Source organism: Carlito syrichta, unplaced genomic scaffold, assembly GCF_000164805.1.
Source record: "Carlito syrichta isolate Samal-C Ts95f unplaced genomic scaffold, Tarsius_syrichta-2.0.1 Scaffold302085, whole genome shotgun sequence".
NCBI lineage: Eukaryota > Metazoa > Chordata > Mammalia > Primates > Tarsiidae > Carlito > Carlito syrichta.
In genome coordinates, this window is record NW_007246181.1 from 215836 (window position 1) to 233310 (window position 17475).

A 17475-nucleotide genomic window follows, 5' to 3' on the forward strand; every position below is an offset into this window, starting at 1 on the left:
AGTAGCCGAATTACAGGCATGTGCCACCATGCCCGGCTGATTTTTTGATTTATTGTTGAGATGAGGTCTCGCTGCCCAGGCTGGTCTCGAACCTGTAGGCTCAGGCAATTCACTCACCTCAGCCTCCCAAAGGCGCGGGATTACAGGCTGAGCCACCAAGCCTGGCTTATGTAGCTACTTTTAAATGCATGTGGTAAGATGTGAACAGAGAGAAAATTTTTGAAGACAGAATTTATATTTAAAAGGAAAGCAGAACAGAATGATTTAGAAAATCTGCAGCCTAGCCATGTTAAGAAGTATCAAGTCATGTTTAGGAAAGCAAACCAAGGGTATGGTCAAGCAACCGATTGCCAAAGAGATTTGTATGGAGAGAAGAGACCCAGGTGCTATTCATTAAAAATATGGAAGAAAGATTCCAAAGGCATTTCAGAGATCCTGGAGGCTTCCCCCTCCCACTTTAGAAATGTATGTTTACTTGAAGATTTCCATTCAAATTGCATGAAAAAGCAAATAAAGCCATGAAATATACACTGAGAAATGATCTATCAGTTGAGAAGTGGTTTTCAAGAATCACGAGTGTGTCCTTCCACATTGTCTTCAAACAACAGACTGGACAATAAATTACTTATTTTTTGAAGTTGGAGTCTTACTCTGTCACCCAGGCTGGAGTGCAGTGCCATGCTCACGGCCACTGCAGCCTCGACCTGCTGAACTTAGATGATCCTTCCACCTCAGCCTTCCAAATAGCTGGAACCATAGGCGTGCACCACCACACCAGGCTAATTTTTTGATGTATTGTAGAGACAAGGTCTTGCAAAGTTGCTCAAGCTGCTCTGCAACTCCTGGGTTCAGGCAATCCTCTCACCTCCACCTCCCAAAGTGCTGAAATTACAGGCGTGAGTCACCATACCTGGCTTAAATTACATATTATTAATGTGGGAGGAAGAAAATGAGACTGTACTGTCTGCTCAAACAGAAAATCACCAGGTGAAAGATGTTAAAAAATTACTATTGCACAACATGTATCAATGAAACTGCAGTGCATGTTAGTGACTGTTTCATTCATTACCACATGTTAGAAAAGTATAAGATATAAAATTTTAATTTTTTTATCATAAGTAAGTTTCTCAATGTCGAAAATTCCACTATAAGCCAAATATCATTACAACAAAATAATTGGAATAATCGGTTCCAACATATACTATTTAATATGAAGAGATTTGTTTTTTACTATTTCATAAAAAACTGCGGTCAAGTTGCTGGTAGTTAATCCAGGAGATGTGTCCGAGTACAAAGGGTTAAGTCTGTAAGACTGGAAGAAGTCACCTAGGAAAAAAGAATAGACAGTGAAGATGGCCCAGGGCTGAGCCCTCAGGTACTCCAATGTTCAGAAGTCTGGAAGGAGAGCAAAGTCTAAGAAGAAGGAATGAGTAAAGATGCAGAAAAAAAACCCACCAGTGACATGAGAGAAAACCAGAACTATGGTGTCACAGAAGTCAAACACAAGTGTTTGAAAGCGGAGGAAAAGAGCGACTGGGTCTTATGTTGTTGAAAATTCATGTAAGATTAAATCAGAGAACTGCCACTAATTTTAACAGAGCAATTGCTGATGACCTTGACAAGAGCAGTTCAGCAGAATCAAGGGAATGGAAGTGGACAGCGATGACATGATGAAGTGGGGGCAGTGATACAGAGCAGAGGCTGGCAAATGATGGCCTGTGGGCGGAATCCAGTCTGCCACCTGTTTTTGTAAATAATGTTCTTTTGGAACACAGCCAAACTCATCTGTCTAAGTATTGTCTATGGTGACTTTTGCCATACAATGGCAGAGATGAATAGTTTCAATAGAGCCCATATGGTCCATTAAAGGCTAAAATATTTACTATCTGGCCCTTAACAGAAAGCTTGCTGATCCTGGTATAAACTATCTTTTCAAGAAGTTTTTGCTATGAGAAGACAAGAAAAATGGGGCAATAGATGGGGTAAAGGGATAAATTTTTAAAGATAGAAATGCTTGTTGCATAACTGTTATGGGAATGATTCTGTAGAAGATGAGAAATTGATTTGGGGGTGTAATGGAATAATTACAGAAGAGAAGAACTTTTTAGAGTATGAACCAAAAATATGAATGACATTCTTATAAACTCCCCTAGCTAAGGCAACCTATTTTGGTTTAAACGTGACAGGCCAAATGTATGACTCAGTGTAATTATTAATAGCTTTCTCTCACTCTCAAAAGTGACCCTGGTGATAAATTATATGGTCACCTTACTATAGCATCTAACCAAGCACAGTTGGAACCTGACAATTATTCACCCATTAAAAGTATGATGGGGGCAATATGCTGACACCTACTCCTCTAACTTCAGGTACAAGTACAAGCAGTGGTTCAAAATTACAGCTTCATGCTTTCTGAAACTATTACCTATTTGGCTAATATGGAGTCTAAAATCCAAGATACTACAAGGAGTCAGCAAAGTTTTTTGTTTTTTTTTTTTGAGTTGGAGACTGGAGTGCAGTGACCGCTCCCAGCCACCGCAGCCTCGAGCTGCTGGGCTCCGGCAATCTTTCCGCCTTAGCCTTCCAGGTAGCCGGAACTACAGGCGCGTACTACCATGCCCGGCTAATTTTTTGATTTATTGTAGAGATGAGGTCTCGCCAAGTTGCCCAGGTGGGTCTCGAACCCGCGGGTTTAGGCAATTCACTCACCTCAGCCTCCCAAAGGCGCAGGATTATGGGCTGAGCCACCGAGCCCAGCTAAGGAGTCAGCAAATTCTAAACCCACTGAAGTCTTCTAAAAAATACTGGGTCATGGAGTAAAAAAGTGCTACAAAGTCCTCTGTAGGCAACCAACCACTAGAAAGGATTGATCTTTTGGGGCACGGCTTGCATGAAATTCTGTGATATTACAGGTCATGTCATGTTATAGTTATATGCTAATGGGATTATAATCACTGTCTTCTAGTCAAACATGCTAAAACATATAACATTCAGCTAAGAAAGGCAAAAAAGGGTCAAGTTATATACTTAGATCTCACATCTGAAGAAGTGTGTATGATCCTTTCTCAGAGAAAGGGTTTCTACCCCTATTTTTTTCTCTTATTCTTAATCTGGCATCCTATCAGAACCATCTCTGCTGAAGATTCCACTTTTTTCTTTCAACAAACAAATAAGACTCACACAATCTTACATTTCACAGTCTCCAAGAAAGATAAACTGTCTGCCAGATTTTTTTTCTGGCTAGAATACTTTGCTTGTTACAATAATGTACTAAAGTTGGAGAAATTTAATATAATTTATTTTCCAGAGTCAGAAAGGCTCCTCTGAAGTATTCACTCTATCAACCAAGTTCATTCTCAAGACATAACCTAATATTTGACATCTAACCTCTAATCATCAATTATACGGAACGAAGAGTGTTTTGTAATTGGAAGAATCATAAGACCTTCAAAAGGTTAAGATTTATTTTTTAAAAGTACTAAAGTACTTTTACTACCTGGCTGATCAGAAAATGTGCTGAAGGAAAGATTCTGGCACTGTCCCTATACACTCTTTAAAATAAAATGTGGCTACTTTTCCATTCTAAGCTGTTTATGAATTAAAAACAGAATTAATCACTCCAAAATGTCAGCTTTCAATCTACCCTTACTGGAGTTTCTGAACTGAGCACTGGAGTATGGCTACAGCCTGCATTTGAGGGTACTATTATGAAGCAGTTACTACAGAAGCCCTCTCTAGTAACTCAAATTCTGTAATCAGGAGATGCAAAGCAACATACTGAGCTAGTCTAGAAGACTCAGCAAAACCAATTACAATATCTGTGTATTTCTGTAACCATCACTCTTCATTTTCCTTGCCTCCTTAAGTAGACTCTGAGCAGGCTTTCAAAGCCACACCACATCATGTGTGCAGAAGATAAGCAGTGAGGCACCTGGCACAGACTCTGCTGCTTTCTTCTTTCCTTTTTTTCTATTTCTTCTTTGCAGAACTGTTGTCTGCTACCTGTATAGATAGAGGGGCTCTGATCCAATGGAAATGCCTTAAGAAACAAACATCCCCTCTGGCTCTTAGATGCATCTAATTTTGTAGTTTGTTCCATCAGAGAATTATATCGTCTTTATCCTGTGAGCCCACAGGCAGCCTTTCAGAGATTTTAAACTGAGGTGCCTTTTGCTACCACTGCAGGAAGGAGGAAAGGTTGTTCATTTTCAGAAGAACTGGTATGACTTTAGACTGTTTTTGTAAAAATAAGGTGCTAATACTCAAGGTTACTGGGAAGAAAATTAGATTTTTTCCACTATTCTGCTGCCAGTTCTGTTTTCCAACTTCACATCTATTTGTTGGTTCCCTTTTCTTTTCTAGTGTACGAAAAATCAACATATAGTGTTAATTAAAAACAACAACAACAACAAAAGCAAGGGTTTTTGAACATGCAGACTGGCCACGTATTATGTGATCTCTGCCAAGACATTTAATCTCTAGGAGGTACAGTTTCATAATTTCTACAACAGAAATTATATATCATCTACCACAAAAACTTTTGTTTTTTTGAGTTGGGGTCTCATTCTGTCACTCAGGCTAGAGTGCAGAAGCACAATCACAGTTCACCAAAGCCTCAACCTCCTGGGCTCAGGTGATCTTGCCACCCCAGCCTCCTGAGTAGCTGGGACTACAAGTGTGTGCTACCACGCCCAGCTAAGTTTTTTATTTTTTTGTGGAGACAAGGACTTGCTATGTTGTCTAGACTGATCTTGAACCCCTGGACTTGAGCAATCCTCCTGCCTCAGCCTCCCAAAGTGCTGGGGTTACAGGAGTGAGCCACCTCTGGCCACAAAAACTTTTTGTTAGGAAGAAATACAGGGTTCAGTGGTGAACATCTTTTGAACTGTTTAACCAGTACTCATCCTTCTTCCTGAAAATCTTCTCACCATTCTTACAGAGCCTGCTGTCCTGGGGCAGACCAGACCGAAGCTGGGCCACTTGGAGTTTTCCTGTCATTTTTCCAGAATTAGAATTGGGAAAGACAGTTCATCTCTCTTGGGTAGTGAGAGCCCCAAGATGTAAGACTGAGTTAGATAGCAGCGAGGTTCCCCAAACAGGGGAGGAGGCTGGTCTCTGCGTAGAGATGACAAAGCCAACACGCACAGAGACATGACCAGGGAAAGACACTGAGCATTATTCCAGTCCTAGGCTACAGTTGTTTGACAAGTCCAGCTGAGACACTACTCTTCTAATGGTCAGACTTGCTCAGCTTCTTCATAACAAGACACAGGCCAGGCACAGTGGCTCACATCTGTAATCCCAACACTTTGGGAGGCTGAGGTAGTCAGATTGCTTGAGGTCAGGAGTTCTAGACGGGCCTGGGCAACATAATGATACTCCATCTCTACAAAAAATTAAATAAAAACAAGACACAATAGAATTCTTCCAAATAATCTTCTCTTTTGAGTAAGCCAATTTGAACAGGAATTTTTGTCTTCTGCAACAAAGAGGGTCCTGATTGAGTTTATAAAGCACCCAGCTCATAGAAGAAGCAACTATTAATATTTCCAGATTTCCCAGATAGAGTAAATATTTCAGATAAGACTATCCCTCTAAGAGTCAAAGGTTGTTGACTCATCTTTTAGAACTTCATAAATAAGCTGGTTAAGTTTAATATTTGCAGGCATACTCAGAAGAATGGCTCATGGATCAAGGGGCTGGTATCATCGAACCATCTTGAAAATGAGACATTCTCCAGAAAAAATTTAAGTTTTCTGTACTTCCTTCAATAAAAAGTGAGTGCCTACTATATGAACCGTGTTAGATATGGAGAGAAAAAGGTCACTAGATAGGAGATACGTCTTTAAAGAAATATAAATGACTGTGAGATAAAAATGATGCAGAAGGTATAAATAAAGAATGGCAGCATCATTTGGAAAGCAAGGGGATCCTCAAGAGAGCAGAAACATCGATGAGTGCTACCACATCTGATAAGCCCTAAACAGAAGCCCTTATGACATCTACTGAAGGTAGACACTAGGGTTAAGTCCCTTCCTTTGATACTGCTGACCACCCTGCCACCACTGAGAACTGTTGCTATAGAAACAGGGCATCCCCAGCTGGAGCAGAAGTGCTTTAAGAAGGCTCAGCAATAGTAATAGTGCAGACCATTCCTCACAATGATGCTAAACAGTAACAGAGGCTACAGGAATCTCACAGCCACGGATGGCTACATGTCTACAGCTCCATGCTTTCCTGCATCATAGAACACACCAGCTTCCTTCTAGGTCTGGCAGCCCTGGTCAAATGCCAGACGGCACCCATCAGATGAGAATCACTGGTGTTTACACTAATCCATCTATTCAGAAACCTTGAATATGAAAAGCCTTCCTTTAAAGCACAGATTTCTTTCCAAGTTTGTGAACCAAAAGATTGTAAAGAACAAAAGAAGTAATTCTCACCTTATTTGTTAAAATGTTCTGTTCCACGTAAGTTACTTTTATTTATGATTCTGAAAACCACATCCACTGAAAAAGTTCATTTTTATTGTTTTTAGGAGACAAGCCAGAAGTTAAAATCACAAGTGAGGCTGGGACACAAATCTAGCAGTGCCTGAACAAGACTAAACATTTACATTTTGCAGTTCTGCTTATATCTGTTATCGCCCATAACTTAAACTACGTTAGCCCTGAATTAGCTGGGAGTGATGAATGCGTTCATCCCTCTGATGAAAGGTAACCCCGAGATTGAGTGCATTTAAAGCAACAAGTCCAAATAGCAAAAGAGAAGGAAATGTTAAAGCAAAAGCCTCCACTGTTTTGCTGAATAAAAGGTACAGAAATTCAGTACTTTAGGAAATGAGCACATTTAAAGGAACAATGTGTCCAAGTTTAACAAAGGACTACTTTCCCCAAATAGCTCAGACTTCCAGTTGCCAAGTTGGAGGTTTACTGACTTCATCCTAATTCCTCACATCTTACTATTACTTCTAATTTTAGTCACTTAGTAACTCGCATCTACATTATGGTTCTTCATTCAGGAGAAACATCTGTTTGCGGTGACAGATGGATGTTCCTTCCAGCTGATTTTTAATTCCTTCTGGACTAACTAGCCCCCCTTGGAGTTTCAGCTGAACGATTTTTCTCCCCTCCTATTTCATTTATTCTTTTCAGGATCTCATTGATTTTTATATTTCAATACTACGGGTGTGTAGTGAACACACAGTTCTCTTTTCATCCTTAAGTTCTTCCCTCTGTCCAGTTTCTTCATCATGCTGAGGGGGACTCAACTGGTTAATGAGGCCATTGTCACTGCCACTGTTTGGATTCCCTGGTGAACCAGTTAACTTTTCAGGTTTTGCAGTCCAAAAAAAGTGGCTCCCAAATCTGCTGTTGAATGTTTGTCACCGTTTATAAAGAGAATTTAGTATGGACAAGCATGCAGCATGATGGGAATCAGAAGCTCTGGGTCCCTGATGAACTCAGTGGAGTATGATTGTGAGCAAGTCACAGCATTTACCTGAGCCTCTTTCTTCATCTGTAAAATGGAGAAAATAGCATCTCCATGGCCTAACTTACATCTTTGTGGGGATCAAGTAAAGTAATACGTGCAAAATATTTTGTAGAATGCCAGGTAAATGTATTTATATTGTAATAAAATATTAGCATTATAGACCAAAACAAATGACTCAAAATGTATCCTCTACAAAAGCAACTCAAAATGTGTCTTTGCTTATAGTGAATCAATAAAACAGGTTAGCCTTATAACACTACCTGCTTAATTCTAAAGAACTGGAAAACTTCAGGGCTGACAAGTAGTACTGAAACCTGCCCACGAGATGCTAATTTAGTCACCAGAAATCTCTAAAGATCAGAATTTCCAAGTACTCATTTGAAAAAAAAGGGTAGATTTCTAACCTGAAGTAGCACTTGGCCTAGCTTATGATAATATTATCATAAGAATAACAGTATACTGGCTATCTGTTCCTACTGCTCCCATGTGACTGGGAACAAGAAAAGTTTGATAAGGAGACAGGGGTGAGTAATTAGGTTTAAGATGGGGTAAAGGTTGCTCAATCATTATCTTCTTCTGCTTTACAAAAGAAAGTATTTGGGCCAAGTGCAGTAGCTCACGCCTGTAATCCCACCACTTTGGAAGGCCAAGGTGAGAGGATTGCTTGAGTTCAAGAGTTTGAGACCAACCAGGGCAACATAGTGAACACTCATCTCTACAAAAAAATTAAAAATTAACCAGGTATGGTGGCGCATGCCTGTAGTCCCAGCTACTTGGGATGCTGAGGTGGAAGGATAGCCTGAGTCAAAGAGGTGGAGGTTGCTATGAGCTGTGATCATCATGATCATGCCACTGCACTCCAGTCTGGCAGACAGAGTGAGACCTTGACTTAAAAAAAAAAAAAAAAAAAGACGCTGGGCATGGTGGCTCACGCCTATAATCCTAGCACTTTGAGAGCCCAAGGTGAGAGGATTGCCTGAGTTCACAGGTTCGAGACCAGCCTGGGTAACTTGTTGAGACCTCATCTCTATAATAAATCAAAAAATTTGCCGGGCGTGGTGGTCCATTGCTGTATTACAGTTACTTGGTAGGCTGAGGCGAAAGGATCACCTAGTCCAGCAGGTCAAGGCTGTGGTGGCCGGGAGCATGCCACTGCACTCCAGCCTGGGTGACAGAGACTACAACTCAAAAAAAAAAAAAAAAAAAGTCCGTATTTGGATCATTAAATTTACTTGTCAGTAAGCCCATCTCCAGAAGAATTAGCCTTCTAGTTGTCGGTTGTTATGAGAGTGACATTAATACGTCTTGCTTAATTAACATCCATATCCTCGATATCACACACAGATTAACACAGCATCTGTTCAGGGAGTCCACAGTACAATATAGAAACAGAAATCAGAAATCCTGGTATGTGATCCAGTACTATACAGGGGATGGCCAGCTTTTGTGTATGTTAAGAGCTGTAATCTAGATGACTATAAAACACTAAACCAAAACAGATATATTAGCTCTGGTTTTGCAAAACTAATCTTTCAAAGGAGACTTTGGAGTCCAACTTACAACAAAGGAAATTTTATAGCTATATTACACACTCTTTTTGTGTGTGTGTGAGTTGGGGGTCTCACTTTGTCACCCAGGTTGGAATGCAGTGGCACGATTAGGGCTTACCACAGTCTCAACCTCCAGGAATCAGGCAATCCTTCAGTCTCGGACTCCCAAGTAACTGGAACTACAGGTGTGTGTCACCACGCCTGGCTGATTTTCTGATTTTTTTTTTTTTTTTGGTAAAGACAGGGTCTCACTTTGTTGTCCAGGCTGGTCTCAAACTCCTGGGCTCAGGCAATCCTCTTACCTTGGCCTCCCAAAGTGCTGTGATCACAGGCATGAGCCACAGTACCTGGCCTCAACTCTTGAAAACAGAAATTTATAAATGGAAATACTTATAGAACAACCACAGCACCAAATTCACACTGCACTAAATACTGTGTTTCCACAGATGAAAGAGGGAGGAGGAAAAAAGAGGTCGAGTTCCTACAAGAAGACAGTGTTTCAAATTCCCATCCATTGTTCAAAAATATCTGAATGACTTCTTGTGTCAAGGACCTGAAACTCAGAAAGCTTTGCCCTGTCAGCAGTAATACTGCAATTTTTCTAATGTACAATCTCAAACTGAGGATGGAATTTTCCTTACAAAATCTCTTAACTACTAGCAATCAAAAGCAAGAGTGACTTGGGTAATAGCCAGAGCTATTACAGTGGTGATGAATGGCATTTTCCTCTTTAGATGTAGAGACTCTAGTTTAAACTTGTGACTGCCTCTAACATGGAAACAAGCAGATGGCAAAAGTTATGCCTGACCTTCCTTCTTGGCTCTTGAAGAGTGCCAATTTATATGGAGATGGCTCAGAAGAATAATAAACTTCAGTGTTCCTTCTTGGCACATTATTTTTCTAAAACTATTTTCAATAATCATGTTACAGACAAGTGGGACTGTGTTTCTAAGGTCAAGAAGGAAATAGTCCAACTGCTGGACTAGTTAACCAAATAATTTAAAAGAAAAAATCAGAGTGGCATTATTTTGCAGGCAGAGAGCATCTCTAGTATTAGGCACTGCTACAAAAGCCTGAGACTGTCTAGCTAACCTGAAACACATAGTCCACATGAATTGAATGAAGGCAAAATAAAGAGTGTTTATGTTAACGCTTTCGGTGTCTAATGGAAACAATTAATCTATTAAAGTTCAGAACAAAATGGAAAAATGTTTCCAAAGTGATTAAATACTGAAAGGATTAAAAATTACAAAATGACCCAGCAATTCCACTCTTAGGTACACACCAAAAGAAACTGAAAGCAGGGACCTGAGCAGATATTTATAGGCCAATGTTCATGGCAGCACTGCTCACAAGAGCCAAAAGGTAGAAACAACCCAAGTGTCCATGAATGGATGGAACAGATAAACAAAATATGGCCTACAGACATGAAGAAATATAATTCTGCCATAAAAAGGAACAAAGTTCTGATATATGCTGTAACATGAATGAACCTTGAAGACAATAGAAGTGAAATATGCCAGATACAAAAGGTCAAATATTGTAGAATTTCACTTAAATCAAGTACCCAGAGTAGGCAAATTCATAGAGACAGAAAGTACATTAGAAGTTACAAGATGCTGGGGGGAAATGGGAAAAGGAAGCTATTGTTTAATAGTTACAGGGTTTCTACTGAGAATGATGAATAAATATCAGAAATAGAAGTAATATTAGCTGTACAACATTGTGAATGTAATTAATGCCACGGATTGTACACTTAAAACTTTGTTAAAATGATACATTTTGTTACATATACTTTACACTTTTTAAAATGCTTCAGCCGGGCTCGGTGGCTCAGCCTGTAATCCCACACTTTGGGAGGCTGAGGTGAGTGGATTGCCTGAGCCCGCGGGTTCGAGACCCGCCTGGGCAACTTGGTGAGACCTCATCTCTACAATAAATCAAAAAAAAAAAAAAAATTAGCCGGGCGTGGTAGCGCGCGTTTATAGTTTCAGCTACTTGGAAGGCTGAGGTAGAAGGATAGCCGGAGCCCAGCAGGTCGAGGCTGCAGTGGCCGGGAGCAGCCACTGCATTCCAGTCTAGGTGACAGAGTGAGACTCCAACTCAAAAAAAAAAAAAGAAAATGCTTCTTAAAATAGACTTTATTTCCTTTAATGTGAATTTTTTTCTTTAATGTATTGTGAATGCCATCAAATATAACCATTTAGGATTGTTTTTACTGCATCATTGATCACTTCCAGTACAGATAAATACATATGTTATTTTGCATGTATGGTGACTACTTCAATTAGCATAATTTTATTTAAGAGTCAGGCTGTCTGTGTTGTCAGTGTTGGCATTTTCAGAAATACACAGTGCGGTCTGAGTCAAGCTTCTGACCCAAACATCCTACATTGAGCCCTATTTGCTCCTCATTAACAGGTGGCCTTGAGCAAGCCAACCTGTCGGAACCCTGGTCCATGTCCACCACATGAAAACATCACAACCCATCCTACCTACCTCACATAGATCCTGCACAAATCAACTAGATCACTATATGTAAAATTTTTTGACAACTATAAGGTAAATGACAATTACAGATGTTAGTAAAGTTAACTACCAAAATAATATTCATGTCTACAACCACAAGTTTTTAAAGGAAAAAAGTTAAGCAAATGAGGACTATATTATACAGACTATGTTCCTAGCCTACTCTATTGAGTCTAATCTTTGGAAAGACTTAATTCATTATAAGGGGAAAAAAATCTGAGTTAAGATATTTATTAGTGTTCATACAAACAAGCTGCAACTACTAATTCAAAAACAGGAGGGTTTTTTCCCCCAAAAAGAATGCATTCTTTAACAGAACTGTACTGGAATAAGAATTTCACACAAACAGAATATATACCTTAACACAAGAAAGCAAGGAAGGAATATTGTACATGACACAGAATATTCAGGTGATTCAACCGAGTTACCTCTCCACATACTATTTTCCGTATTTATTACAAACATTGCAGTCAGTTCTGCACATGACGACACTATGCAGTTTCCACATCTCACAATGTGAATGTAACAGGCGATATGGCCTTCAATTCCAAGAGCTGAGGAACTGGACTTCTGTCTGCTTTTCAGAGTTTCAACTAACCATTCCATGGCCTCATCGAGGCCAGTGCCTTTGGTTGTCGATGTTTTTAATAACTGCTACTTTTGGTCCTTCAAGGCAGGCAACCCAAGTGAATTTGCCATCTCTGGGGGAGTCATGGCCTGTTCCATCAAGTCCTGTTTATTTGCAAACATCACTAAAATGGCTTTTCTCAACTCTTCTTCCAACATGGCAACTAACTCTGATTTGGAAATGCCAGTTCGGTCTCAGTCACTCGGTCTACATAAATAACTGCATCTGTGTTTGGACAGTAACATCTCCAGAATGGCCCGATACTTGTCTGTCCTCCTAAATTCCAGACTTGGAACTTAAGGTTTTTGTATGTCACTGTCTCTATGTTAAATTCGATGGTAGGAATAGTAGTCACGACTTCTCCAACTTGCAATCTGTACAATTCCATCTAATTCCAAAATTAAAATCCTCATTTCCCGCGTTCCAAACAAACTGGGAAAAAATACTTGAGAAAAAGCCACCCATAGTGAGCCGCCAGTCCGCCCTTGCTGATCCTTAGAGACAGACCCGGACTCTCAGAGCTCCCTCGCAACCCTTGAGCCACCACCCCTACTTGCCCAGGTCGCTGCGGCTCGGAGGTGGATCCCAGCAAGCGTGATCAGTTAGTGACTTCCACATTGGCTTCCTGCAGGGCACGCGGCCATGACGGCCCATTTTTTTCCTGTCACCCAGGCTGGAGGGCAGTAGCATGTGTACGGTCACCACAGCCTCGAACTGCTGGGCTCAGGCAATCCTTCCGTCTCAGTCTTCCAAGTAGCTGGAACTACAGGCACATGCCACCATGTCATGCTAATTTTTCTTGATTTATTGTAGAGATAAGGTCTCACAATGTTGCCCAGGCTGGTCTCAAACCCATGGGCTCAGGCAATCCTCTCACCTTGGCCAACCAAAGTGCTGGGATTACAGGTGTGAGCCACTGCGCCCGGCCTACACAATTTTTAACAGACAGGATCTTATTCCGATGCCCAGACTAGAAGGCAGTGGTGCTTCCAAAGCTCACTGCAATCTCAAACTCCTTGGTTCAAGGAAACCCCCCAGCTCACCCTCCTGGGAAGCAAAGATTACAGGTGCATGCCACCACACCAGGATAATTTTTTTGTAAAGACAGGTACTTGCTACATTACCTATACTGTTCTGGAAATTCTGGCCTCAAGTGATCTTTCCACTTTGACCTCCCAAAGTACTGGGATTACAAGCATGAGCCACCATGCCTGGTTATTTTACATAATTTTTTTAAATTAATAACATACAAAAAACATTTAATAGTATACTTATTCTCATATAAGTTGTATGAGAATTATATCTCAATAAAGCTGATAAAGATAGAGAAATTCAAAAAAAAGCAATAAAAGGCCAGTCATAGTGGCTCATACCTATAATCCCAGCACTTTGGGAGGCCGAGGTAGGAGGACTGCTTGAGCCCCAAAGTTCAACACAAGCCTAGGCAACATAGCAAGACCTCATCTCTACAAAAAATGTTTTTAAAAAACTACCCAGGCATGATGGTACATGCCTGTAGTCCCACCTACTCAGGAGGTTGAGGCAGCAGGATCACCTGAGCCCAGGAGGTCAAGGCTGTGGTAAGTTGTGATCATGCCGCTGCACTAAAGCTTGGGTGACAGAGTGAGATTCTGACTCAAAAAAATAAAAAAGTCAGCTGGGCTCAGTGGCTCAACCTGTAATTCCACGCCTTTGGGAGGCTGAGGTGAGTGGATTGCCTGAGCCCGCAGGTTCGAGACCTGCCTGGGCAGTGAGACCTCATCTCTACAATAAATCAAAAAATCAGCCGGGCGTGGTAGCGAATTCCGGCTACTCAGAAGGCTGAGGCGGAAGGATCGCCGGAGCCCAGCAGGTCAAGGCTGCGGTGGCCAGGAGCGGCCACTGCACTCCAGTCTGGGTGACAGTGAGACTCCAACTCAAAAAATTTTAAAAATTTTAAAAATTAAAAATAAAAAAGTCATATTAATCACATGAAATTTAATAAAATTTTCAAAAGGATCATTAAACTATTTGCCAAGAAAAAAATTGCTCTTAACTCTTCATTATTAGGTGAAATAAAAACTACATTCAAAGACTATTTCAGAAAAAATTAGCCAGGCAGGGTGGCACACACCTGTATTCTCAGCTACTTGGGAGGTTGAGGCAGGAAGATTATTTGAACCTAGGAGGTTGAGATTGTAGTGAGCTGTGGCAGAGTAACCTGTCTCAAAACAAAAACAAAGAAGATTATTTTTAAAATAACAAAAATAAAAATGCATTTGAACACTCAGGAAATGTGGCTAAAGTAGTATTCAGAGAAAAGGCAAACCTTTAAATGCTCTTATTCTTACATAACAAAGAATTAAAGGGCTGGCTTGGTGGCTCAGCCTGTAATCCCAGCACTTTGGAAAGCCGAGGCCAGTGGATTGCCTAAATCCACGGGTTCAAGACCCACCTGGGCAACTTGGTGAGACCTCGTCTCTACAATAAATCAAAAAGAAATTAGCCAGGCATGGTATTGCACGCCTGTAGTTCCAGCTACTTAGAAGGCTGAGGCGGAAGAATCACTGGAGTCCAACAGGTCGAGGCTGCGGTGGCCGGGAGCGTGCCACTGCACTCCAGTCTGGGCGACAGAGACACCAACTCAAAACAAAAAAAAAGAAATTGAAAGGAGACAGAGTTGAAAGAAGTAGGCCAAGTGTGGTGGCTCAAGCCTGTAATCCCAGCACTTTGGGAGGCCAAGGCAAGAAGATTGTCTGAGCCCACGGGTTCGAGACCAGCCTGGGCAACTTGGTGAAACCTCATCTCTACAATAAATCAAGCAAATTAGCTGGGCGTGGTGGCATGTACCTGTGGTTCCAGCTACTTGGAAGGCTAAGGTGAAAGGATTGCCTGAACCCAGCAAGTAGAAGCTGTAGAGGCCATGAGCATGCTACTGCACTCCAGCCTAGGTGACAGAGTGAGACTCCAACTCAAAAAAAAGAAAGAAGTAAAAAAGATAAAAGCATAGAGTAATTAACTGAAACAGGAAAAGAATAGACTTGATGAATAAATCTAAGAACTTAGATTTACTAATAAATCCTTTGAAAAGGTCTTCAGTAATTTTGACTAGTTTAATCTAGGGAAAAAAGGAGGAAATATGACAATAAGAATGGAAAGCAAATATATAAACAGAGATTTGGAAAGGACAAATAAACTTAAACATCTGAGTGAAATTATTTTCAAGAATCTATACTTACTAAAGTCAACTCAAGAAGAAGATGTAAATATAACCATCGAAATTACAGAAAAGGCTGCCAAGAAACAAATTCCCCAAAAGGCACAAGACACTGATAATTTTACAGGTAAATTGTTTCAAAGCCTTCAGGGTATAACTTTTAACTATTTAGGTGCATAGAAAAGATGGAAACCATCCCAATTTGTTTTCTTTTTTTTTTTTTTTTGAGTTGGAGTCTCACTCAGTCACCCAGACTGGAGTGCAGTGGCCACTCCCGGCCACCGCAGCCTCGACCTGCTGGGCTCCGGCGATCCTTCTGCCTCAGCCTTCCAGTAGCTGGAACTACGGGCACGCGCTATGACACCTGGCTAATTTTTTGATTTATTGTAGAGATGAGATCTCACCTGTCCAGGCGGGTCTCGAACCCGCGGACTCAGGCAATCCACTCACCTCAGCCTCCCAAAGTGCTGGGATTACAGGCTGAGCCACCAAGCCCGGCTCCAATTTGTTTTCTAAAGCTGAGGTAAACCCGATACAAATCTAACAAAGACATTACAAAAAGAAGAAAATTATTAACTAATTTCATTTTTTAATATGAATGAAAATACTAGATAAAAATACTAGAATTCAACAACATATTAAAAGGACAGTACCCAGCAGGCATTTAAGGAAGCTATTAAAAAAAAAAAAAAGGCCAGGCATGGAGACTCCAACTCAAAAAAAAAAAAAAAAAAAAAGAATTACTGTCATTAAAATCAAGGACAAATTGCCTGCTAACTCCACTCAAATAACACTATTCAGGGAGGGCATTTCTAAAACTTTTTTATGTCAGGATCTCTTTATATTCTTGGATTTTTTTTTTTTTTCCTTTTTTTTGAGTTGGAGTCTCACTCTGTCGCCCAGGCTGGAGTGCGGTGGCATGCTCACAGCCACCCCAGTGTCGACCTGCTGGGCTCTGGCGATCCATCCGCCTCAGCTTTCCTACTCTTGGAAATTGTTAAAAGGGTATATATGGATTAAACCTATTGACATACACCAATGCTGGATATTAAACTGAAAAGTTTAAAAAATATGTATCTATTAATCTATTTTATTTTATTTTATTTATTTTTCGAGTTGGAGTCTCACTCTGTCACCCAGGCTGGAGTGCAGTGGCACACTCACAGCCACCATAGCCTCGACCTGCTGGGCTCAGGTGATGGGATTATAGGCATGAGCCACCAAGCCGGCCCTATTAATTTATTTAAAAATAATAATAAATCCATTACATGTTAACATGAATACCATTTAAAAAAAAAAAACTATACTTTTCCCAAAGGAAATGCGTTTCTTAGAAGAGTAGCACTATTTCTGTAACTTTGCCAATATCTTTAGTGTCTGCTGTAATCAACACCAGCTGTACTTTCATATATGTTTCTGTATTGAATCTGTTCTGATATGATATTTTGGTTGAACATATAAGGAAAATCTGGCTTCACACAGATATGTACTTAGAAAAGGGAGAAATATTTTAATGCTCTTGTCTTGGCCTGTTCAGGCTACTATAACAAAATACCTTAACTGGGTAATTCCTAAACAACAGAAACTATTAACAGTTTTAGAGGTTGGGTAATTCAAGATCAAGGCGCCGGCAGATTTGGTGTCTGGTAACCCTTCCTTCATAGATGGTGCTTTCTATGTGTTTTCACATAGGAGAAGGGGCAAATAGCCTCTTTTCAAAAGCCTCTTTCATAAGGGCATTAATCACTCTCATGGAGACAGAACCCTTATAACTTACCTCCCAAGGTCCCACTTCCTAATACTATCCCAATGGAGATTAAGTTCTAATATATAACTTTTGGGGGGACACCAACATTCAGATCACAACTCTTTTCAGTACATTTCAATAATCTTTTTAAAAACTACATCAAATTTGAAAAGTGGTAGCCGGGCTCGGTGGCTCAGCCTGTAATCCCGTGCCTTTGGGAGGCTGAGGTGAGTAGATTGCCTGAGCCCGTGGGTTTGAGACCCGCCTGGGCAACTTGGCGAGACCTCATCTCTACAATAAATCAAAATGAGCCGGGGGTGGTAGTGCGCGC

The 17475-nt window shown here is 40.6% G+C and overlaps 1 protein-coding gene and 1 pseudogene across 3 annotated transcripts in view; both read right to left on the minus strand.

Annotated features, from left to right (window-relative positions):
• Positions 1–17475, minus strand: part of VPS53 (VPS53, GARP complex subunit) — a 170677-nt gene that overhangs the window by 118929 nt on the left and 34273 nt on the right. The window lies entirely within an intron of this gene.
• LOC103258379 lies at positions 4864–12666 on the minus strand (annotated as a pseudogene).